Source organism: Mytilus edulis, chromosome 6 (genome assembly GCF_963676685.1).
Source record: "Mytilus edulis chromosome 6, xbMytEdul2.2, whole genome shotgun sequence".
Taxonomy (NCBI): Eukaryota; Metazoa; Mollusca; class Bivalvia; order Mytilida; family Mytilidae; genus Mytilus; species Mytilus edulis.
The window spans coordinates 49,035,592-49,063,265 of record NC_092349.1 but is presented as its reverse complement, the minus strand read 5'-3'; the positions used below and the strand labels follow the sequence as shown (position 1 = coordinate 49,063,265).

Here is a 27,674-nt window from a genome sequence, read left to right as displayed (position 1 = left end):
TCAATTTCTCAGTATCAATGTACTTTTTTCCCCCCAGCACTGGCTAAAATTATTTTAAAACATTAGCATTTGGTATACTGAATTTGTTATAAAATATGATTTCCTATTTGGAGATATATATATATTATTCCAGGTTCGCATATACATGTTTCGGTCATTGTTGGTGTTTGTATGCTTTAATGGAATGATTAAAGTGAAATAATCAATAAATTTTAACATTCATTGTCGGGTCAAAATGTAGAACTTGCAAAAATTACAATTTAAATAATACAAATAGTTTTTATACGCCCATATTAATTTTTGGTATAACGTTGTCTGTTGTCAACATATTGGACACTAGCTCAAAAATAGTTTTACCAATTTAGATTACACTTTGGTGAATTGTTTATATCTATAGACTTAAGAGCTCCCTTTTGGGGTTTTTAACAAATTTTTATATTATACGTTTCCTAGTTGTGGGGTTTTTCCTTCTGTTTATTAATTGCTGTCCTCATTACTTTATAGAATGCCTAAGAGGAAGAAAAGGCAGAATGTGCCATATCACAGGAAAAAACGTGGAACTGGCAAATCAAAATTAGACAAAGGGCAAACTGAAATACATGCACTTACGCCAGACATTGCACCTGATGAAGATCTTTTGGCATCTGAAACAGAAGAGCTATCATGCACCAGTATGGATTCAGTCTCTTTGGATCATTCATATTTGTCTGATAACCAGACAGTGGCAGAACTTTGTTTAGATGAAGAAATTGATGTTTATCAACATATTGAACTTGAATGTCAAGAAGAATTTGTAATAGCTTCAGAAGACCCTTACGAGGCATTGAAAAAGACAGTTTGTACTAGTCTAACTTTTCCATATGTATACAATTCTGCTTCCAGTGACCACTTGCAAATTATAGAACATTATCCATCATCTAAAAGTGTGTATGTTAAATTAACTATCATAATCAACAAAGATTTTTCAGCTTTGTTGTGTACATATTTTGGTTTAAAAAAAAAAAAAATCAAAATGGCCGCCATACAATATGGGTAATATTTCCAACACTTTTGTTCTACAAGACAATTGGATTCAACACTGTTATTCTATTAACCAGATTTCATGTGAATATCTTCTCTAATATCATTTTCGTGATTTTTTATTATTAATCTATTGAGATGAAACGGCTGCCATTTTAAAATGGCCGCCTCTTCCGCCAATTTCGACTTTCAGATTGGGTCCATAGCTTAAAATGTTGTCCATGACATATACTACTAATCAAATTGAGAATGGAAATGGGGAATGTGTCAAAGAGACAACAACCCGACCATAGAAAAAAACAACAGCAGAAGGTCACCAACAGGTCTTCAATGTAGCAAAAAATTCCCGCACCCGGAGGCGTCCTTCAGCTGGCCCCTAAACAAATATATACTAGTTCAGTGATAATGAACGCCATACTAATTTCCACATTGTACACAAGAAACTAAAATTAAAATAATACAAGACTAACAAAGGCCAGAGGCTCCTGACTTGGGACAGGCGCAAAAATGCGGCGGGGTTAAACATGTTTGTGAGATCTCAACTCTCCCCCTATACCTCTAGCCAATGTAGACAAGTAAACGCATAACAATACGCACATTAAAATTCAGTTATGCCAAATGTCATGCTTTTACCACAATCTGAGCAATTTTGTCAAAAATCTGCACAAATCGACTTGACTAGAAGAAAATAACAGACTAACAAATACACTGAACTGTATCAACAACAAACCCCATCATACGTCGAAAAGGACTATTTGATAATAACTTCCAAATACTTAGTAAAGGACATTTAAAGGATGAAAATAGTTGGTTGAATATGGTGGTATTGCTAACAAAACCTAAGAATATTTAACATCTGGTATCTTTGATGAAACTATGTATGCAATTAGCAAGTAAGAAAATGTGTCAAATAAATGGACAATTGTTATCATGATTTGGATTTGTCATGAAGGGATCTTTTTGGCGGTATCTTTTTTTAAAACAAACAGACATAATAGGTAAAATGTCAAAAATAAGGATACACCAATTAATATTGAAATATTTTAATTACTATAAAAACCAACAAATCTGTCAACTAAGAAAAACAAAGTAGAATACAGATAAAGCAATAAAAGCATTTGTAAAGATTTGTGCATCCACCCTTTAAACATGTTAAAGTAACTGTTATTTACCATGCTTACAAATATCAATTGAATTAAACCTACGAAAACACAGTGTCAGACAGTAAGTAGTATGTTGCTTTGTTTGCGAATTCTTCGTATTCTCATCCCATCACTATATATTTTCTTTGATATTGACATTAGTAAAAAGATGCTATTTAGGCTATCAACTTTATTAAAACAAAATGTAATCATGCAGACAATCCCTTAATCCAAGTTTGCATACTTTCTTTTGGTTTATATCTTTTTAGTTGTGGACAGCATTCATAAAAAAAAATAGACATTAATATCAAATTAGGGTTTCCGAGCATCACTTTCAAGAGTTGAAATATCAAACAAACACAATCTGATATTTAGAGCTTTGTTGTTCGTCGTTCGTGTTGAACTATGACCTACAAAATTAATCATTTGAAAATACAAAGAAAAATAAGTGAAAATAATTGAATTGTACATTCTATATATAGGATAATTAAAAAGTAGATAATTTTTAAGTAGTGTTTTTGAAAGGATGATCAAAACTGACATCGTTCTCAAATACCTTAGTTCGTATAATATGTTTTAATATTTACATTGTATTTTGCTCATTGTATTTCTGAATGATTTTTTTAAATCGCGTCATTCAAGTCGTCGTTATAATTTCACCAATGACAGTATTTGATGAAACATCACGCTATTTTGCATTAGTTGTCCACTTGTGTGTCATATGATTCTAAGAAACATACTAGAAAATGATTATTGTAATACGAGAATTTGCAAAAATAATCTTATTGAAATTGGACAAAATCATCTGTTATCATATATTTTCGGGAATGATCTAATGGAAGTAAAATTGAGAATGGAAATGGGGAATGTGCCAAAGAGACAACAACCCGACCATAGAGCAGACAACAGCAGAAGGTCACCAACAGGTCTTCAATGCAACGAGAAATTCTCGCACCCGGAGGCGTCCTTCAGCTGGCCCCTAAACAAATATATACTGGTTCAGTGATAATGAACACCATACTAAACTGTAAATTGTACACAAGAAAATAAAAGTTAAAATAATACAAGACTATTTGTATTTGGAATTGACAACAAGGATTAGTTAAAAAAATTATCAATTATTGCAGAGAAAAATGACACAAGCAAAGATCCGTTTTCTAATCAGACAAAAAACATATCTCGTAAATTGCGAATGTACAAATCGTCAATATTGAATGTTACCTCATTGCCATGGCATGTCATGGCATTGCCATCATCATCAGAACAAATTATTAGAATTTAAAAGTAACAGTCTAAACTGTTCTTCAGTGAGTGCACGGAAAGAACATCTAATCGAATACGGTTCACGACTGAACAGCAAAAGTGAAATATTGATCTCAACCACGATGGATAAAAACAAAAGAAGAACTGCATTTACATACATCACAATTTTCATCAAACACACTATCTAATTTTAGTAACCAGCCAATATCATACTTATTAATTATGACATTCTCGAAGTAAAAAAAAAGTTGCAGTTGTGTGTGATACTCTTTTATGAATATATTTATCACAATACTTATATTTTGTAAGATCGTAAAACAATTATCCATATTACATACAATTCATTTTCATCAATACTTAGTATTAGTATTTGACAATACTTCTAAAAATTGTACGATTGAAATTAAATTATAGATTAGTATAAATGATATAGGTGAATACATATGCAGCAAATGTTAAATTCGTCCATTCCAATTCTAAGCCATGCTTAGTGATTATTTCCAAAGCGTGCAAAACAAATGGTGTTTGGCTACAAACGTCTATCATAATGGAAATTCGACCCCAAATGACGTTATTTTCGGTTTTTGATACGGAGGCACTGCCATAGTCTAATATATCATGAAACGGTAAGAACTTTTTAACAACGCAAAGACAAATAAAATTGAGAATGGAAATGGGGAATGTGCCAAAGAGACAACAACCCGACCATAGAGCAGACAACAGCAGAAGATCACCAACACCCAAACCCTATGTAAAGTTTTGATCAAATGCAATAAACAGACAAGGAGTCGTTTCGGTAATGGCCGATTTTGGCCACGAATTTCAGATTCATCTGATGAATCATTTTGAACACTTTTTAAACACTTAAAGGTCTACATCAGTCGATCCAATAAGTTTTCTGAAAGATTTGAACTGATATAGTGATTAAAGACGCTCACATTGAAGCTTAAAAAAGAAAATTCTTTCAAATATGCCATACTATGTCACTTTCTGGATGATTTTTATCAAAATTGTAAGTGACAGCATTCGTGTTCACTCTTGACCTTTATATATGTTATGTATTATCATCAAATACAACTTACATTTAAATATAAAGAATGAATGCGGCCACTTCCATGATAAAATTGTGCAGATTTCAGTAAATCAGCATGACTCAATGATGCTAGTACCCGATGTGTGTACATTGAATTGTAAAAAACAGTCCATATTTATGTAACAGAGGCATTCTTCTTTCCAATAAATAGCTAATAGTTTATATTTTAACAATTTTGTAAAAGTGCTATATTTTGGGACTAAAAATGGGTCTTCCTTTAAATCTTAACTCGTTTATATTGTCAAACTAAAAAGAGAACAATCTGAAGGCAGAAAGATATTTTTTTTTTTTAGTACTATAACTTTAAACATTTATAAGATAAAGTTAAGTGACAAATACAAACGGCATCAAGAGCTAGTTAAAAGGTCATGAAATAAAACGAATTTCATTCTTTACGGTCCTGCTTCGTAAGTTAAACCTTTTTGATGGAATTATTTTGATGTTGCGTATTTAGATTAAGCAAAACTGTAGTAAGGTATTCATCTCAACTTTAATGACAGTATGTTAAAAAATGCAAACTGACAGAGTGCAATTCAAAAGGATATTAAAAATTCATAAAGCGTTACTGACAACGCCATGGCAAATGTGGAGAGAAACCGGTTCACAAATTTAAAATATTACATAAAACATTTGAAGCTATTCTAGAGTGTGGGTTATCTCAGATACTTCAAATGCTTAAACGGATCTTTTTCCACTAGTGCTAACTGTCATCATGCTCATTAAAAAAATGTCGGTGATATGTCTCATACGTATAAGAGTTATTTAGAACACAAGCACAATCGTGACAATCAAACGTTATTTATTGATCAGTTTAACGGATTTGGCTATACTTTTTGGACCTTTTGGATTATAGCTCTTCATCTTTTATATAAGCTTTGGATTTCAAATATTTTGGCCACGAGCATCACTGAAGAGACATGTATTGTCGAAATGCGCATCTGGTGCAAGAAAATTGGTACCGTTAATTTTTTTAAGAGATCAATGAATGTGCAAAAAATTGCTGAAGATACACAGTGTGTAAACTGTTAACTGTAATATGTGTAAAACAATATGATTGTGAGAATCACCGAACCGACGTAAATTGACTGATTTTCTTAAACTGTGTTTTTCTTATGTATTCAAATTTACATTGGGACAATTGTACATGTTTGTTATACGAATTGTGAAGTTAATCTTTAACATAACTTACCATATTTCAAAGCACGTTTTAACTTTCTTCTTACAATCATGACCACAGCCATTAAAACAACAACTTTTTCCAGAGCCACAACCACCGCTTGGACACTTGTTACCACATGGACCGATTCCAACACCAGGTGTTCTTGGACACACCATCACGCATCCTTTTAGAAAACATGATTGAAAGCATCAGTTAGGAAAAAGTAATGCTTCACAGTACAAAATATAAAACTGGAAATAAACTATCCCAGTATAAAAGCAGTATTCATCGAATGGTCATGTTGACAGGGACACATACATTTGTATACAACGAGTTCTTCCTATTGATGGTTTTTCAACACATTAAATGATAAACTGGCAAAAAAAGGTTTTATAATTGATGAAAAAATACAAAATGTGTTTTGCTTGTTTATTTTTGGTACATATGCTCTCTCTCTCTCACACACACACACACACATACACAAACCAAAACATAAATAAAAAACCGATTTACTTACGTCGACCGTTGACCTCTATGATGAAAAATGTTAAAAGACAAAAGCTACACAAAATAAGTCTCATCAATTTCGACATGGTGTCGTTGCTATAAGTGTAATTGTTATTCTGACTGAGAACTGGTGGTTTATATAATACATAGACCCAAAAAATAAAATGTAAAATCGGGGGAAAAATCCCCTTATTTCCGATGACGAACAATGTTTTCCAAGAATAATATGATTTTTTTTTATTTTACATGTAAGCATCAATATTAATATCAAACCTGGCATATTGGTACTAGCTGGTGTCATGGTATGTTGCAATTCGTTAATAAACTTTAGTTTAAAACTTGGACAACAAAGTAGGTGTTTTCCAAAAATTTAATACATGTTTTATATAAATCCGGACTTAAGTAAAACAAATTTGTCCATAAAGTCAATTTTTACAAGTTCATTGATATCCGACTAATTAAAAGTGGCGCATGTAATAACATTGTCATACATAATCACTGTACCATGTGTTCTTAGTTCTTTGCCAAAATATATATATTAACTGACAGTATTATGCTAGAACAAAGGAACATGAACCTTTAGAAAGAAACAAAATGAATGCACTCAATTTCTATATCTAAGAATCATTTAGGTATAGACAACTTCAAGCATACATAAATAATCAAATATGAATAGATAAAGGCAACAGTAGTATACCGCTGTTCAAAACTCATAAATCTATGGACAAAAAAACAAAATCGGGGTAACAAACTAAAACTGAGGGAAACGCATTGAATATTAGAGGAGACCAACAACACAACATTATAATGTAACACACACAGCAACGGACTTAGTATTAGACAAAAACCGACGAGAATAACCAATATAACATCAAAACCAAAATACGTGAATTTGGGATAGAAAAGTACCGTGACACGTCTTAAAACACAATCGATTTACCTCTTTTGGTGTTATTGAGTTCACTTATCGTTCATATAATGACTTACGTCTTGAATAATGGCCTAAATCGGATTCGGCGATATCTTCTGCTCATCTTGATTTTGCTTCAAAAATACTTTCAATTGGTCACTTCTGCGACTAAGAGTCTTATGCAGATTTAACCTGTGCTCATACTTATAAGCCTTTTTTATGGAATAATTTCATTATACATTTGTAAGCAATACTTTGAAAAAAACTTTGAATTGCCCCAGCCGATTTCTGCTAAGTTACATTAACGTTTTCGGATTTTTACAACTTTATGTAACTGCAAGAAATAACACAGTGTTTGCAATATAAACAAATTGTAATCTCCTTTATATTTCTGAAATGCTTTCTGAAATCTTTAGATGCATACCTAGATTGAGTTTAAATAATTGATAGGGGTATTTTGATGAAAAGTTAACAAAATAATGTATAGGTTACGATCATTCAACGTAGAGGGAGGTTATGATTCTTTTCATTCAAAATTTCTGTTCGTACCATGCTAGCGTTGATTTTTATTTGTTTTAGGGAAACATAACATAATACATGTAATATCTGAAGAAAAATCCTCTCAATCAGAATTTGTTTGGTTCTCTGTGATCGTCATATGGTGTACTGCAAAGTTAATCAGAATGAAAATAAGAGAGGATTTAGTTTCCAAAGGCACAATCAAACTAAGAAATAATTTATATCATGCAAATAGACTTTTTCAAATTAATATGCTAACGCCCAAAGGTAGAACTCGATAAGGATTTCTAATGAGACGAATATCAACCAGAGAGTTGAATAATTTAGGCCTTCATATAATGATGTATCAAAAAGCTACACGCATGTATCCTCCACCCTTGTCGTATGACATTAACCAAAACTATCTTTGCAATGAAAAAGAAAATTGTCCAAACAGCTAAATTTCTACCTTTTGTTGTGTTTGCCAAATCCAGAGAAAGCCTTCTGTTTTATAGTCATGGGTGTTTTCCACTCTCTCTGTTCAAAAGCCTTCAACGTTAAGGAATTACTTGCCTTTTCTGATCAAACTTGAATTTGTATATTGACAGGAACTCTGATAATCTTCACATTGTATAATGACTTCAAAATTCATCTTGCCAAAAAAATGAAATAGTTGTTTTTTGTCATTTTTCCAAGAAACAGTTCTTATTTCTATAAAAACATTGCAATCACATTCCTAAGCTATATCTTTGAATTGAAGAATAAAGGTCCGCTTTACAACAACTAAAGATTCGTAATCTTCTCACCCCTTGAATTTATCTTAGCTCAATTAGAAAATATCGATATATGTTTTTACCTTTTATCAGCAATGATAATTTTGATCTTGTCGTTATATTATTTTAATTGTCCTTTGCTTTAAATTGGACCGACTACCTATTTAGTCTTTATCTGGTCAATGCATTTAAAGCTAGACTATCGTTTGTTTGTGTCCGTCTTGTAACATGGTTAGATATGTTTAGATGGTTTTACACTAAATATTTTGGGACCCTTTATAGCTTGCTGTTGGGTGTGAAGGAAAGCCCTGTATTGAAGACCATACTTATACCTTTAAGGTTTACCTTTACAAATTGTGACTTGAATGAAAAGGTTTCTCATTTGCGCGAATAGTACTACATCTTCTTTTATCTAGACTTATCTCCTATTCAAACATCTTTACTTAGGTTTTTGTATCAACAGAATAACTTGATGCAAACAAAAGGGCTGTGATTGTATTAAAGGATACATATTTTTTCTATCATGTGTATCTTCGGTTGATTTGTCATGTTCTTCCATAAAATCTATTAATGACTTTTTTTATAATTCAAAAGAAAATTCGCAAATATAAAACATAGTTATTTATCAATTAGATGTTTTAAACCATAAAAATGTAATGCAGTAAGAATGATTTAAATTCAATTGTAAAATTTGCAAACATTTTTCGTCGAACTGATTTATACTTAAAACAGTCAAAATATTGTATCCAACAACACAGTTACGGCTTAACATAACTGTGATTTTTAACTCGTGGATTTCGTTGAGGATATGAAGCAGATTGCAATCAAAAGTTATACATGTTATAAGTCAGATAACTTATTCAAAACAACTTCTATCGAACTATTATACCTGTATGTAACAACATTTTATATGTAACAAAACTAACATAGTTTGGGATATTCATAACTATATAACGGATCATTTGATTTAATTGTCATGTTAATATCTTCTTTTTTACTTAGTTATTGATGCATAATCGTACAGCATGTGAACATAACACAAACATATTAACACACCAAAAACAAATCAAACAAGGTCGTACACCTACTTTTTTATTTAGCCATTGAAAAAGAAGACACACAGATTTAAAAAAAAAACTGTACAGTATTTATAACGTCAATTTTGTTTCCTTCTTGTCGTCTATATGTTCCAATTCAAAATGCGACTGTTAATTGATCATTTATGTTATGCATGTTTTCCAAATAATATAACAAGAAAAAGTCAGAAAATATGTTAATATGTCAAGGAATATTAAATGCATGTGGTTAACACTTGTGGTTTACATTTGTTGTTAGACTTTTAGAGAAAAAAGATATGTAAACATGAGAAGAGGTAGAGATTTTATTTTAGAAAACATTAATATATTACCTTTGTTATCTTCACTTCTTAGTGACATGTTTTCTGTGTCTTCAATTTTTCTCACTATAATCAGCTATATCATAAAATCGTCAAATCCATAAATCGTTGATGTTTTCCAAGTTTTTATCCTAGTTTTAAAACAACCAGGAGAATTCTTCCCCGCAAGTATCATTGTAGAAATATATTTCGATATCATTTTAAAAAAAAACAAGATTTTCAATCTTTCTTCGAAAGATAACGTTTAAAGTCGTAAAACACAACTTGTAAAGTTGTAATCGAAACTATTGTTTTCATCATGCTATAAAATCAGGAGCTTGAATGTTTTGGTATATGGCAATACTACCATATACATTAAACTGTTATATCTATGATGAGTTTATATTCAATAAGTGCATTCAGAAAATCAACCAATGATATAAAACATAGCAATACACTTTCGCAATAATGTTGTGTTTTTCTTTAACTTTGGATATCCCGGATCGTCCCGAAGGTGTCTTTTCGCTTGTTTTTCAAGATAAATGGGAAACCACAAGTTACCTTGAGGAGCATGACAGGATGTTTTGTATTTGTTTGTCATATATGTATAATGCTGCGGGGAGAACAACCCATTTTCAAACATTCATTGTTTTAAACAAGGTCAACAGATAATTTGGAATACATCTGCACATGAAGTTTCAATGATAAAGTTGGCATGTGGTGACAGTGGTCCAGGTGAACGCCTTAATAAATATATACATATGACATAACACGATATAAGTTCTTATTTGAAATGCATCTACATGTACATTTAATATCAAATTTTGGGCATGTTTGCGTTGTGTGGTTTATTCGCAAGCTAATTTTTCACCTCTAAAAGATTAAATTGTTTTATAAGTAATGCATTTGGTATAAAAAGGGTACAAATTACAATTTTCAAATCATTATTGACCTTTAGCCAATTTTGGGACATGTTTACGTTATGTGGTTTCGTCGGAAGTTATTTTTTTCACCTTCAATTAATTAATTTGTTTTACAAGTAATATATGTAGTATATAAAGATTACAGATTACAATCATGCTATCATCGCCAGCCTTAAAAGCAACACAATGTTCAAACTCATTACCGGAATTCTTTTTTGTGCATGTCTGACATTCCTCCTCAACACAGAAGTGTCTGGTTTAGGTACGTATATGTTTTAAGCTACTTTTATTATAATAAATAATGAAATATCGTCTAGATTTATTCTGGTAATAACAATTAATTTTACCGCCAAATAGGACAAAGGAGTATGTCAAGTAAGACCTCATCTTGGCCCCAAAATATAGCAGTTTTACAAAATTATTATAATGTAAACTTTTAGTTATTTATTGAAAAGTAAAATGCTTCTGCTACATAAATATGGGCTGTTTTTTGATAATACCATGCACATATATCGGGTACTAGCATAATTAAGTTATGCTAAATTACTGTAATCTTCACAATTTAAGCATGTTAGTTAAATTCTAGACGGTTTCCATCTTAAATGACAGTGGCCGCATTTGTGTTTATCATTAATATTGAAATGTAAGTTGTATTTAATGTTAATACATAACATATATAAAGGTATAGGATGAACACGGATTCGGCCACTTTAATTTTCGACAAAAACAATCTGAAAAATGACATGCTTTGGCATTTTTGATAGATTTTTCATATTTAAGCTTGATTCGGAGCGTTTTTAATGAGTAAATTAGTTATAATCTTTCACATAAACTTATTGAATCAACTGAAAAAGACACTTTAATGTTTAAAAAGTGTCCAAAATCTTTCGTCAGATGAACCTGAAATTTGAGGCCAAAATCGGTCCTTACCGGACCTACTCCTTCAATAACCGGTTCCAACATAACTTGCAATCAATAACACATTTTGTTCTTTTAAAAAAATATCAATAAACGTGTTGATAAGATAGTGACAAATGCTTGTCATATATTTCAGGATGACATGTATAACAAATACAATTGAGTACGTGAGCAAAGTGTAAATCGCAAAGAAAAACAACTGCTGAACCTCAAACAAAATATTAAAACGAGTTTATTTTATTCTGTTTCCTTTGAAAACTCAGCTTTTCACTGGACAGGCGAAATTCATTTACGTATGTAAATATTCTGTAATTTGCGTATTTGAATAATGTATTTATTTTATTAAAAAATATAGATTTATTTTAAGGACCAATTAAAAGTATCATAAGTTGGTAATGACCTTTCACAATGATAAAATAGGTCATACAGCTACAAACGATTCCGAATCAAGAGCATAATAATATACATGTATAATGATAAGTTGAATATAAACGAACTATAATTAATTGCTAGCTTACACTATGACTTTTTTCCTCTCAGATTCTGACTCTTCTACCGATAGAAGAATCCAATAACTATCTTAGGTATAACACTTTTAGAATTATTTTCGTCAGTAATGTTCGTTTTACCTTTTTATAAACTATTGTTTGAAAATCAGTTAGCTTATACATGCTATACATGTACCGAGATTCACCAAATAATACTTACTACAAATATTGACCTGACCTAGCTACGTGTTAATGTATCTCGAATGTCCATTTTTAGCTTCGTATAATTGCCGGTTGGGAGTGTTTCTATTTTTAAAGAATATCACTACGATCGTTAGATACAAAAGAATATTGAAAATATGAATATACACACACTAGATATTATAATCTAATATATTATTTGATTGTGACTGTTTTATCTCGACGACGTAGACACCCATGTTGTTTTTTTTTTTGTTTTTTTTTTATTTGCTTATAGGAACGTTTCAATAAAACGATACGGTGGATAAACGCTATTGTAGGAGCTACTCAAATGCACACCTATGAAGCACATCACATTTTAACGGTCTTTTTAGTCCAGCCAAACTTAAATTGAACCTCAACATGCTCAAACAAATTGCAACAGAAAATGATCTAGTTCTAATCTATATCATTAAGCCCAAAATATACACAGAAAAAAAGTCCCATGAAATCAGAAAAAAACTCAAATTTTGCATTTTTAATTTTTTTATGAAAAATATCATTGGAAAGGGAGATAACTCTGCAAAAAAAGTCTTTTTTGTCAGTTTTGGTTGATTTTCTTATAATTTCTGTGAAATAGGATACTTTAATAGGGTAATAAGTTCTAGTTTGACTATAACATATGATATTCTGCTCATGGAATGTACAAAACCGAAGTGTTATGGGTATTTTTTTTTAAATTTTGGCAAATTTGTCATTTTGAAAAATAACGTAAATATTTGGTATTGCTTATATCTGTTAATTCTATTTGTTCAGCATTTACCTTGTGTAAAGAAACTTTAAACCACAAAAAGAAAAATAATTAGTTGTATTGAATTGCAGATTCTTTACCTTGACGTGCTGAAAAATCTCCTAAATAGTCAAGGAATGAATTATGAAATCTAGGTTGTAGCTTAATTAAAGATATAAAAACACCTTAGAAATTGTTTGGTATACTCTAAAGACGGCTAAAATGTCAAGAATCAATATACAAATGATATATTCTGTTAAAAAAGTGCGGTAAAGTAATAATTCTGTATCAATTTTTATTGATATTTCTGCCTTTTTTGCAGAGTTATCTGCCTTATCAATGCAAATCTCCATAGGAATTTCAAAATCATGATTTTTTAGTTTTCCTCAAGTTTGGTTTTATGAAACTTTTATCTGTGTATATTTGGAATATAATGCTAATTTAAAAGATTAAAACTCAAATATCTTCTGTTGCCATAACTGCAAGGTTAGGGTCCAATGTATGCTAGATTGACTGGAATATTTCTCTGTTATCTATTCCATTCAGTCATTATATTTTTATATTTTTCAAAATTACATATTTTTTCAAATATTCTAAAATATGAACACATGATGAAGAACTCGGTTATCTGTTTTTATATTATAATTTAACAGATAGAAACATATTTTAAAGCAATGAGTCAAATCCTCAGTATCAAAAGAATAGAAACACGCCACATTGCTCATTGTAGTTTATGTCAACATAAACAGAATTAGCTCATTGTTTTAACAGGCTATAGATTGAAATGTCCACCTGTTCCAGTTGATGGAGTCAGCCATTGTGCTGACATATGTGGAAGTTCTGGTTGTAAAAATGGATATCTTTGTTGTTCTATTGGCTGTGGTAGAGAATGCAGAAAGGGGGTTCGGTATTAAGTCTCAATGATCTACATATGTGGTAAGATATTGCTATACATATTTTTCAAGAATATTGATATCAAAATGTATTTCAACAATTATACCTCAGATACATCTATAAAGTCAAATACAGATGTCTACTATATTATAATCTATAATTAGTCCGGAGTCTATTTAAGATGAACGTACAATAATCAGAAACAATGAGTTATGATCATGCGATTTTAAAGCGTCATTTTTTACCTAATGTTGCGAAGTAAACATCATTGATCTGGTATAAAACATTATGTAGATTTAATTGTGTGTAACGGATAGTATGTACTTTTTAAAAATTTCGTCTTTTTTATGTGTACTTCTACCGTTTGTTAAACAATAAACTATTTTTAATCCTACTAGTGCTAGGTTCGCTGTCACATTTACATTTACCTCATATCTCACATTGTTTTTGTTTTTTTTTTCATTTGAAAGATAATGGCATGAATAAAACACTAAATGCGATTGAATAAAAAAAAATCAGTAGTTCGCATATTGATTTTTTTAAATTTAAAAAGTAAAATAAATATGATGATGCATGCATAACTCTTTAAACAACTTCAAATGTGTTGCATTATAAACCTTTCTTAAGGCAAAGCGCTTATTTTTTTAGCGTTTAAAGAAACAATTTGGTGTTCTTTGTACTGCTTGGTTTGATTGAAAATTAATTATACATTTAAACTTCTGACTGAAAAATAACTTAAGATTCCGTATAGAATGAGGTACACAAATCCATACATATGTTCAAATTGTCGCTACACATTGCAACTGATCGACGACATTGTAACTTAAAACGGAAACAAAATATTTGCCAGAATAGTGAACTATTACCACATGTGTATTATATATTGAAACATATATGGCCGTCTCATAATAAGCCTATATGACACTGCCCTAGTCGACGAGAAGGTTCTAAGACAGGTATACAACGCCTTTTATCTTCGAACATTACTACGATGAGAGATATACGTATTGCATGTATCATGTGAAGAAAACATATATAAAGTACGAGACTGAAACAAACAGGATACAATGGAATTTAAACAATGATTAACTACTCGGTCATTTATTCAATACATTGAATAGTCAAATGAATCCCCTTCATTTAACAACGTTACGTGATCATGGCATTTACAATAACCAAATACTTGCTTGGAGGGCAATATTGATAGCCTGCTTTAAATGACTGTACATTTATAAATAATCGTTATGAAAAGAACTTTCACCCATCTTAACCATTGATATCGGACAAAAAAGAATGTATATCTGTACAAAATATATATATATCTTAATAAACATTTTTAGGATAAAATGAAGATATCCACACACTTTCCCCACCCAAACAAGACATTAACGAGACCATGAAAACACAATTCACTCTAAAACAAAACAAAAACGAATATAGTCTAATTAAAATAACCAGAACCGAATTGACCAACCAAAAAAAAGAAGAAATGATAAGCATGATATATAACATGAATGATTCAAATATTCAAATGGATTCATGTAAGTGTTTGTTTTACTGCAGTATCGATTTTGTCATTGTATTTTTATATTTGCTTTCTTCTATGTTGCAGGCTACCATCATGAAAATATGAGAAACCAGAAAAAGAACATTATTAGTTTTGATATGTGTCTTTGCCTTAACACTGAGTATTGCTTTGAACGTCTTCTCAAGTAAAATATCGTCTTCATATTCATTTTGTGTGCTCTTTATTCCTAACATTCTAATAATTGTTAAAAATTGATTATTTACCGGGCAATTTAATTCTTCAATTGCAATGAAAATTTAATGGGAAAGAGTAAAAGTGCATACGAACATAGAAATACAAATCTTGAGATACTCAAAGTGGTTAATCCTGCTATTTCTATAGATGAATCTATTGTAGACATAAACATAGTCACACGTCTAACATTTCAACATATCTATCCAATTATTTATCAATTAATTTTATACGCCAGACGCACGTTACGTTTACATAAGACTAATCAGTGACGCTCAGATCAAGTATGACATTGAAGATCATTGATGATCCAAAATTCCAAAACGTTGCGCAAAATACGGCTAAGATAATTTAAACCTGGGATAAAAAAAAAACTTAGTATTTAAAACAAAATCATACTTTTGCAAACCGTACATTTATAAAGCTGTCCATATAATTGATAAATATATACCGAAGTGCTGACTTCTTGGCTGGGCAGGAAACGTCCACCAGATAAGGCATCGACCCAGTGGTGTAAATAGTTATTAAAGGTATAAGGCTTATAATTTCATACGCCAGAAGACTCATATAACCTCGTTTTTTGATTATTTAGGTATAAGCGTTACTGTTGAAGATAAGTCATGGAAAAAGTGCTTTGCACAAATTCATAAAAAAATCTTTTGGTTGTCCTTCATACAGTTCAAAATTGAAATTTTATCTGCAAATGTTACATCATCTTATTATCTGAAAGTTGTTTTAAAGATCACAAGCTGTGGTGCAAACACAATCTTAAAATCTATTTTTTGTTTGGATCCAATTTAATAAAAAGAAGATTGTGATATAATATCTCACTATCAACAGTTACTTTGGTTGAATTCTCTACAGATCAGCGAAATCAACATTGAACTGTTGAATTATTAATGTAATTGGCTAAGAACATGATGAAGTCATTAATTCAACCTCATTTGAATTCCTGATCATTTGATATTTGTTTCGATCAAAAGTTGGAGATTACTGACGAACATGATTCGAATTATCAAGTGATGCCGGCATTGAAAAGTGAAACAATGCAGCTTCTATGAAGACCATTTTGTTTACGCATTTGAACCAGTAAAACGATGATTTGTACATCTTATATAAGATATACGTTTGCACATGCTTGTCTGTATATATTTATGTATTTCTGTATCGAGCCAAAGACCATGTACATTCTTTAGGATCATATTCAATAATAGTTAATTATATTGTTACTGATCTATATAAAAAAAACTTAAATGCTGAAAAAATATAAATCGTTCATGCAATGTACTTTTCCCGTTTCTTTTAGTCATTTATTTCTATGTATTCATTCAAATATAAAAAAAATTGATTCAAATTTAGCACACGAATTTGAATGCCAATCCCCGAGGGTTTCTTCGAACGTCACTGCTGAATCTTTTTCCGGCGTTTAACATTTTCATCTTTGATGACTTATTAATATTACCACCTCATCTATAATGCCTTATTAATATTACCACCTCATCTATAATGACTTATTATATTACCACCTAAGAACTATATTTAATCAACCTTGTGGATTCTAACCTGGAAAATCATAAACGGAAAGTCCCTACTACAATGTGTGAATACATTAGATGTATTACAAAATACAAATAGATATTATAGTTTAAAAAGTCAGAAATGATCAGAAATAGGGATATAGCAGTCAATATTGTGTTATATTCTTAATCTTTATCAACAAGATCAAATCAAACAAATATATCAACAAAGAAAAACAAAAAGGCAAAAAGACAAGGCACATTACAAAAAGCAAAGACAAGCATGCCTATCTTTATCTTAGCACAATAAGGATCCATGTCAAATAGCTATTACCAAACCTAGACTACATAGTAAAAGTAATATTTGACCGAGAATGCTATAACACATTATTTGGATTATAAACAACGTCAGTAGCTAGAATCTATACGTTAAGACCATAGTTTATTATTTGTGAAGTTGATACGGAATATTCACCAACAAGGTCAAAGTATTTTCCGATGAACTTTAAAAAAAAAACAAGACGTTCTCTAACCAGTCAGGACTCTACTTCGTCAAAGTTATCTCCCCAACACGCCAGTTCATTTTCACAATTGTAGAAACGGAAGCAATTGTAGGGATGACGCGCTACCAATTTTGCTCTTGGAAACCGATAAATTTATCCACATTGCACCATTACGATCCTTATATGTCAGTTGTATTTTTAAAGACAAATGTATCTACAAGCACTAGTAGCACGATTTCAGTCTGAAACGGTCATTTTGGTCTGATCGTATCTTAATTGACTGGATTTACCGCTAGAGGAAAACGTCAAGATTTGTCAGATCGTTCAGTCTCCATTCGGATCGATAGTCTCATTAGGTAAATTAGTCCCGTTAAGGCATGTCAAGATATTTAAGACTGTATCTTCTAGCGAGCTGTTTAGATCCGTTAAGACCGTGTCAGACCAAAACAGACCATGGATACAAACTGACGTCAAGATGTTGTCAGACCGTGTCCAGTCGTGTTCAGATTTTAATAATTTGGACACAAAACGAGTGAAACTTTCCCATTATTTATCAGGGGTTGCTCCCCTTTCAAGAATAAAATAAAACTGTGAAAGAAGACGATTTTTTTTAACTGAAAGTCTACCACGTCCCCTTAATCATGTTATTTAAATAAAACAAATATTCAATTTTAATTCTAACTTCTTCCTATTTAATTATTTAACACTGTTTTATAATTATATAAATAAAAAAAGTAGCTCAAAGTCATACTGCTGCACAAATCGCCGCGAATTGACTAAAAAAAAGCAACAGATTGCCGAAATAATATTTGATTATTGAATATAAGCACCTGAACCTTTGTATTTAATGGTTTACAAGTGATTGCAATACGTTTTATATGCAATTACAGACTGCCGTACGTGGTGAAGAATTTGTCATTCATTTTTACACCCTTATTTAATAATAACGGATGTCGGCCGTGAACCCTTGAAAACGTGATCTTAATATGTTAAATTAAATTTAAGATGTAACTATTTTTAAATATTGTAAATGAATGCATTATCATTTATCTGTTATGTTACCTATATAAATTGCATTTGAGTAAATTTGAGGCAGGGAAAAAAATATATAGATATAACTCTGTCTTTTATCGTTTTCTGTTTATTGTCATGACATTGTCCGTTAACTTTATTTTTGCCAGACTCATGCGTTTGACTTTCCATCTTTATTTTTTAATGTGTCTATAATTCGAGAGCCTTTTGTAAAAAAACTACATACCAGAAGCCTTCGTTAAAAAATAAAGTTTGAATATTATAGCAGAAAAAGGCTTATAAATTCATTCAAATTTATATTTGAAATAGGATAAATAATCAAGAAAATGTTTATAAATACGTCAGACACTGTACTTAAAGTACATTTAAAGACCAGGTTACATATATATTACATGCATACAGCATAATAAAGCTGGTTTAATTTGAATGACTATCCATTAGGGACATTTTTCGACGATAATTAATCAAATCTGACAAGTTTAATTAAAAACGGAAAATAATTCTTCGCCCGTAAACGATTTAACGTTACCGTACCCTCTTTATTTTTGTTGCATTTATGTCGCATGTGTGTCGGCAGTGTCAGCGCTTCTAATAGCTAACTTATTTTACATAAAATCGTTGACATGGTAGAAGGAAACTATAGTACAATATAAGCTGAGCTGGAAATTGCAATTGGTGAGTAGAAATGAATATTTTAATACATGTCTATCAGAATAATCATTGATCATGGATCATCACCCAAGAATTTGAAGGAAAAATGTTCACATTTGTTAAATTTGTGCATACAGGTATGAATCGACGTTCCAATACTCCACACTCTTGGATGGTAGCCTGTTCAAAGGCAAAGTAAGAATTTGGGCTTGTTAAAAAATTGTTCCTGTGATTGTACCCCCCCCCCCCCCCTTTTTCATGTTTTTTGGAAGATCAATGCATGATTTAAAAAGTTACATATAAACTAGTATGGTTTAAACCTCCTTTTAAAAATGGCGGGATCCACCCCTGTTTATTGCCTAACATGCATTGACATGTGGGGTATTCACAATGGTATGGTTGTGCGGGATGGCCTATACAACAGTTACAAGACCTAAACCCCTGATCGAGTAATCCTATATATTGTATGTTAATGTATTGATAACTGTCACGTCCTAAATTTGCATGAAATATTTGTCACTTTTTTTTATTAACCAATAACCAACCAATCTTCACATGTTACGATGTAGTCCGAGACAAGCTTGTCTGGCAAAACAGCCATTTGGACGTCAGAGTAATCTCAGACTAGTTACGACGATGATATACCTATTTATATAGCCACTGGTGGGTGATGTACAATAATTATAATTTGTCACATATGTGTTATGAATACCTTCAACATGTTCAAGGCTTGGGTTTATATATATGCAATAACCTCAAAATTGCCCGGGGCAAAAAAAAGAGTATACATATTGATATTGTGCCCTGACATGCCTGATTCCAAATGATGAGACGACATTGCGTCCTTAACAACAATTTTTAACACTTTTCATCTTTTGTGATAAGAAATTTAAGATTTTACCGGGTATGATTCATTATTTTGTTATAAATGATTTGTTATGCTCTAAATTTTGTAGAACTTAAATATATGTTATAACAAGAAAAAGAAATTATGTTGAAATTTTTATTTTTATCTTTTGTATATTAATTATTAATCACTGTCATGACTGTCATGACTAAATAAAAATTAGATCCCTCGCATGCGCGGCATAGTTACTGTAAATAAGTGCCGGACACGTTATCATCAGTATGTTGATGGATTATAAAGAAGAAGAAGAATCTTATAAATACTATTTGCTTTGTCACCATGTCACGTTGGTAGTAATATTCAACAAATTCTATTTTAAAATTAAAAAGTATTATAAATTGATCACAACAAGTATAGTGCTATACAATGCTATAGCCTCTATTAGACAGTAACCCTTCAATGAAGTATACACCTAAGAAAACATTGATGTAGAAAGAGAGAACATTTTGTTTTAGAAATAGAACCTCAAAAAAGGGTTTTATTCTTCTTCTCATAAGGGACTTATCAATTAAATTGTATAAGTCATAAATTCATTTCTTTACATCATTAAACTTTGTTGTCAAGCAAATTATGATTGCTAGTTTTTCTTGTAGATAAATTATACAAGTTTATATATAATAAATACTTTATTCTTAATGTATGTTTTTTTTTGTAGATAAGATATCACATTGGTTTGAGCATGATTCCCAGCCAGATTATGAAGCGGCATATATCATGTATATCAATGTATATATAGGAAATATATAGTGTCACTAAGTTACTCTCATATGGTACCTCATTTGTACCTGTAGCTATAAATTGTGAAATGGTGGATTCATTCATAATTTTGTGTTACTTATTGGTTTGGAAATAACGTTGATAGAGCTAACAGCATTATGTCATGATGTACAGTTGATGGGATGATCTGATTGGACAAAAAGAGAATTGTGAATTGAACAAATAGCAAACTTACAATTCATAGAAAAAATGTAGGAAATACAATGTACTACATTACTTGGTGACAGAGCATACCTTTGATATATATATATATATATATATTTGAAATAAGTAATATTAACAATTTGAAATAAAGAGAATTTAAAGTTTTCTAGGAATATTAGTAGTGCATCATATCTTAATTCCATGATTATCTTGGATAGTTATATCATTAAGAATAGAAAATTGGAATAATGGAAATTTCTAGTTTCAGTGAATATCAATCATTGTCAATACTAAACGTGCAGCATCATGATCATACATCATCTGATTCACCTTGGATAATTATTCATTTGAAATAAGAATTTGGATATAATAAGAGTTTCTATGCTGCCATTGCTATTGTTGGCTACATGTACCACCAGGGAGTGTTAAACCTCCTTTACTTTCCATGAGGGTCTGTCACGGTCCATCACTATTGGTTAGTGTCATATATATGCATGATGATGGAAGTTTTTACCAACCTAGACAAGCTTTAGTTTACAGCCCTGGCATGGTTGTTGGTTAGAGTCGAATGACAGCTTGCTGTATAGTTATAATAGTCTGAATGTATCTACATGTATTTTAATAATCTTCTAAATTACTGTTCATTCTGAAACTGGCATTTTATAATAGTAGTCAAACATATTAAACAATACATGTACTTCAAAGTATCATTTTATTTTGTCTCGCCTTACACAAAAAGACTTCACAAAAGTCATGAAAGTTGGTTGTATACAAGAAATTTGTATTACAGTCTTGGGGTGATGATGTAAGCTATTTTATAGAGCTTTACATTTTAAAAGCTAAAAGAGCTGGATGTTTCTTGTCTTGTATTCAGATGCTAGTAGGTAATTAATATGTTATGATGTTTCAGTTTGCCATTATATGTACATTGCACCTGACCCCATTTTCATGGTTCAATGACTGCATGTAAAATATACTGTTACTTAATCAATGAAATGCTCTTTTATACTGTATATTTTATATATGTAATTGGATACATTTTATTGTATATATGAGTATCTTGAAAGATCTACTTGTCTATCAGGTTGGGTTGACCTGACCTTGACCTTCATGGATAATTTAAGTGATTAAGGTTATTTCAGTTTGATACAATGTTAACATGGTTAGGTTTGTTTCTCAGTTTATACTTCCTAATCATGCTAATAAAATTGACACTGGAAATGGGGAATGTGCCAAAAAAGACAACAACCCAACTTCAGAGCAGACAATAGCCGAAGGTCATCAATGTTTCTCATAAGCTTTAAGCTACATTGTACATGTATAGGATCACTACTTTTGGCATAATTATGGAATAAATGTAAGTTGTACATGTTTGACATTTTTGAATGGCTTATTTCATCTGACAATGACACCATTTTCATGGTTTTTATGTTTAGTCTTTTTCTCTGTTTCTATGGTTACTATAAACGTTTAACCATAAATTTGGGGTATGGAAGAACTGTAAAATTCAAAAATTCATGAAATTCATGAAATTATCTGTCCTATATCTGTCTGGCATGGTTATTTTGACTGGACTTCATTTTAATGGATTATTGATAATGTAAAGTTTATGTGATACTTATAGACTAGTAAAATCTTCTTATTTCAGAATTTCAATAAAAAGATCATGAATAAGTCCACATTTAAAAGAATGTCTGTTTCCCATCCCAGGGGGCTTATTTTTTACCTGGGTGTGGGGAGGGGAAACAAACAATTTTTATTTTGGCCTAAGGAGATATGGTGAGACGACTATCAACCATTTAAACCATGTAGACCAAGTGATTTACTTGTTAGTCACTATATAATAGGTCACTGCACACCCTTCAACAATGACCAAAAACTAAAACTTTATAATGAGCACCCTATAAAAGGTTCAGCCTGTAATGAGGCATCTGACACAGTTAATGTAAAATATTCAGACGAAAAACCCAACAGTGATGACAATTTGATTTATTATACCATACCCTCCCCCCTCCCTTGAAGTTAAATTTCTGATCCCTTGGTGTACTAATATGAATAGTATTTTACTGGAAATGTTTCGGAAAATAGATATTGATGCTAACGTAAATATTTTATCCAATAAAAAGACAGGAAATAAGTCGGTGAACCAAAAAGTTCAAATCTAATTGAAAATTAAAGTGCCCATGAACTCACTGATCATGCACGAGTGATTCTATTCATAAAAAGTGTCCGTGTAACAATTAAGAAGAGTCTGTGTATCATCGAAAAAGAGTCTGTGTAACACCCCTTAATGTACTGTTTTTCTATAGCTCTGCAAGGGGGGGGGGGGTCAAAGTCGTTCAAAGGTCACTGTACGGCCTTTAACAATGAGCAAAATCCATACAGCATTCTAGTACGGCATACGTTTTACCTCAGCGAACTCACTGTCTTGGTGATGTATCAATCATTTGCTTCAGGTCGATCTATATCTTAAAAATTAATTATTCTTTTATCTATTATAACACGTGAAAACTACACCGGTGAGTTCCATACATGTCATAAACTTACAGCTGGTCCTGAACATGCATGAAGTATTTGCCACTGGACTTTAAACAACAATCAATCACACTACAACTTATAGTATATATAGTTGTGAAATACAAAATGTATATTATAATGATACATTTAGATGAATAAATAGAATACAAATACACACTACTTTATATAACTGACACAATTTAAAGGAATACTCTCTAAACTATATAGAGAAGCGAAACGTTTCTTTTGAATACTAAACAAACTTCCTAACAGTACATGTTTTTTTAATGGTTTTACATGCGGCGCTCAAATATTTTGCATGGTCTTTTGGTATATGATATTGTTAGAACCTTTAACGTTTAATAGATTCACATTCGTTACTTTGCTCAATATAAAAAAAAAACATAAGCATTAATTTATATTAAAAACTGAAGGTCAGACATCACTAATACGTGTTCATTCATTCTTTATTAAAGTTTAGACCTTTTTATCAAGAATGATGATGAGAGTGATTGTAAAATATAATAGGCATGTACTTTCTTACGTTATGGATCATTGATTTTGTTACATGTTGACCCGGTTGATTACTAGCACGTGCCATTGAACTCGACCGTTTTAACTAAAACAGATTTTATTTCAAATCAACGCCATATATATATATATACAAAGTATATACAAAGTACTATATACATATTATATGGATAAGAAAATAAATATTATAAGGATATATTGTTTGAATGAAAATTTTTATACGGTGATATTTTAACACCGTCCCGACAGAGACTGAATGCAGTATATGATCAGGTTTCGGGATCCGGGAAGTCTTTTTTCGAATTTCCGAATGTCGGGAATATTTTTTTCCAACTTTAATAGAGTAACTCGCACGAAAAAAAAATAAACATACCAAAAAAGCAACAGCTTCAACGGTAAACTAGGACATATATCAACAGAAAACGAATTAAAGAAACTGTCATGCATAAAACAAAAATATGCATGACTGTGTTAATTTGCCTCCGCTGCATTTCTGTGGATTGTCTCATTGGCAATCATACCACATCTCCTTAACTTTTTTAGGTTACGTTTAGGATTTTCCGTTACTAATCTTCAAATACAAATTTTTTTTTTTACCGGTGTTCACAACATTTCAAGGTTAAATTTATGGCATACATTCTGGTGTGTATACAATTAACGTACGTCCTTGCATTTAACTATCAATATATATTTATATAAACTAACATTTATTAAAAAATAAACAACATATATATATAGAAGAATAATTTATTAGTTTTTAACAAAACAAGAAAAGAAATAAAGAATTAACACAAGATTTAATCTTTTTTTTTTTTAATTAATCAAAATATACTTCAAATTCTAATAATAAAATACATATATACATGTATTAATCTAAAATGCATTATCGAGTAGAAGGGGCGCAACTCGTGGTATCAAACCGGTATACTGAACGGATCAAAACAGGGTCTGAAAATTTTGAACGTTCTTTTGTATCCATGGTCTGTTTTGGTCTGACACGGTCTTAACGGGTCTAAACAACCCGCTAGACGATTCAGTCTTTTCCGTCTTGACACGCCTTAACGAACTGATTTACCTGATGAGGCTATCGATCTGAACGGCGACTTAACTATCTGAAATATCTTGACGATTTTTTCTAGCGGTAAATCCAGTCAATCAAGATGTGATCAGACCAAAATGACCGTTTCAGACTGAAATCGTGCTACTAGTGAAGCTAATGAGCATCAGTTAATAATCTTGTCTACATTGATTCAACTTAAAACTATTGTCTGATCGGTTGTCAGGTGGAATTTTCGAATATATGAAAAAAAAATTCGAATATATAAAAAAATTCTAATTAAAAATTTCGTGGAAGGGCAGACTAGATTTTTTTAGTGTATGAAGACTATAAACTCTAGTTATCACACAAAAAAAATTATAATTTTTCGAAGATATGCATTTTCATCATCCAACTTGAAAGACTGTCGTCAAGTACTTTCAGTAAAAAAAATAGCTATTCTAACACACCTTCTCTGTTTTTGTGACTCATTAGATAGGTATTTCTCTTGACCCATATATTTCATCTTTTAGAACTGTGATTTTTTTTTGTGTTATAAAGTCAACCTGTAGCTTTAATATATAAAAATGATAGAATCTGAAGCGAGACGATGTATGAATTATTCTTACTTTGCACGATATCAAGACAAAATACTCAACTCAAACACGCCCTAACATAAAAAGGTGCACTCGATTTTCTCTTTTCGATACAATTGTTACCCATTTTTGGGAAATTTTTCTTCAGTCACATAATGAAAGGGCAGACACGAAAATTACTGAACTGATAGATTGATATGTTTTCCGTCCGTGGTAATTTTTTCAAAAATATCGGAGGTTATGCATTTTCTTCATCCAACTTGAAAGATACCCATGTCGTCGACTTGATATCTAATTGTTCTGCTTAACTATGTACTAGATAAATTGAAAACTTATGCAAATGGTGTTTTTAAAATAAAACACCTCGTAATTGAGAAGAAAATTGCAATTTTGTTTGTTTCTATTAACTTTTAAAAATTTTGTCACTATAGTAAACAATACAGTAAACATTTATCGCCTTCTCTAACAAAGAGCTTCGATTCTTTTGTTCTATTTCAACCTGGTTTCCGACTGCTAACCATGCTAACATAATACTGGTTCGTCAATTTTTTAATCACACACTTGTGACGTGTTGCGTAATATCATACATGCGGGTTAAGTTGATATATTGCTGATAAGGTGGGGAAATTTGATAATTTCAAAATAGAAATCGGTTGCTTGTCAACAATTCTGGTACTGCTTATGTCAAATTCGAAGTAACAATTCTAAACATGACAGAGGACGCCGTGTATGTTGTTTCTTGAAGTTCTAGATATGAAGGATACATTAATGGAACCTTGTCAGACAGGTATGGATTGTTTAAAGAAAAAAAACATCATCACTATATCTGAATGACGGGTTAAATAATCTGGCTTCTTTGATCTTCTTGTTTTTGACATGTGTGATGAACTCTGCTTTATATAAAAAAAAACAGTTCGTTCCCATTGTACTTCCGACAATTTGCAAAAAGTCAACCTCTAAATTCAACAAGTATGTTGTCAATAAGAAACTCCAGCATACCGATCACTAAATAATTCCAATGTGAAGCATAATTTAATTTTTGGTTCACAATATTAACAAAGTATGCTGTATGGTATCCCAAAGTAATACATTTGTAGCGTATTTCTTTAAAACGATTTTGCAATCTCACATGGGGAATGGTGGTGTACATAACTGGAAAATCTAAACGTTTGATAGAACTAATTTCAGAGTAAGATTGAGATTTAAAATTATACAAAATCTCTTTAGATTTTTTACCAAATTTTTCAGAAAGATTCTCAAGAAATTGTACTTAATATTGGTCTTTATGTTAATGTAAATTTTCATTTCGTTTAAGAAAAACCTTTTGCTAAAAAGCTAGAATGAAATCGTCGTACAAGAGCCTCGAGCCTTCAAGGTTATGTGTGTGTCCCATATCTCAATAAAATTGAATCTGCAAAGTGATTGTTAATATTTCATAGAATATCCTATCTTGCATTGTAAGTCATTTTGTCAGACATAGTTCTGTTGCTCTGTAGTTTCTGATTCCCATTCATGTAATACAATATTTGGGAGAATTTAAACGGGCCTAGTTTCGGAAGGAAAGGCGTAAAATACCAAACGGTCTTCCAAGCTCATAGGTGTAAAATTAGCTGACAACGCCATGGTTAAAACACAGCATAGAAAGAAAAAAAAACATCAATTCAGAGTGATTTCAGGTTCTCCGGAAGGGTAAATTTCATAGTATAATATTATCTAAAATTAAAAGAAACTATAAAATTGAGAATCGAAATTGGGAATGTGTCAAAGAGAC

At 31.1% G+C, this 27,674-nt stretch overlaps 3 long non-coding RNA genes across 4 annotated transcripts; 2 read left to right on the top strand and 1 right to left on the bottom strand.

The window, feature by feature from the left end:
- Positions 1 to 2,103: 2,103 nt before the first annotated feature.
- On the bottom strand, positions 2,104 to 10,395 carry LOC139527818 (uncharacterized). Of its 2 annotated transcripts, none has more exons than XR_011665458.1 (3): positions 9,774 to 10,395; positions 5,708 to 5,861; positions 2,104 to 2,572 (listed from the first exon to the last, which is right to left on the bottom strand). It is a non-coding gene; the product is annotated as an uncharacterized lncRNA (long non-coding RNA). The 2 variants fall into 2 exon arrangements; XR_011665457.1 differs by lacking the exon at positions 9,774 to 10,395 and adding an exon at positions 6,195 to 6,362.
- A 394-nt stretch (positions 10,396 to 10,789) lies between these two features.
- Positions 10,790 to 15,668, top strand: LOC139527817 (uncharacterized). Its single transcript, XR_011665456.1, has 3 exons — positions 10,790 to 10,925; positions 13,811 to 13,975; positions 15,546 to 15,668. It is a non-coding gene; the product is annotated as an uncharacterized lncRNA (long non-coding RNA).
- A 3,019-nt stretch (positions 15,669 to 18,687) lies between these two features.
- On the top strand, positions 18,688 to 21,927 carry LOC139527816 (uncharacterized). The gene is made up of 2 exons (XR_011665455.1): positions 18,688 to 19,419; positions 20,958 to 21,927. It is a non-coding gene; the product is annotated as an uncharacterized lncRNA (long non-coding RNA).
- The last annotated feature ends 5,747 nt before the right edge of the window (positions 21,928 to 27,674 follow it).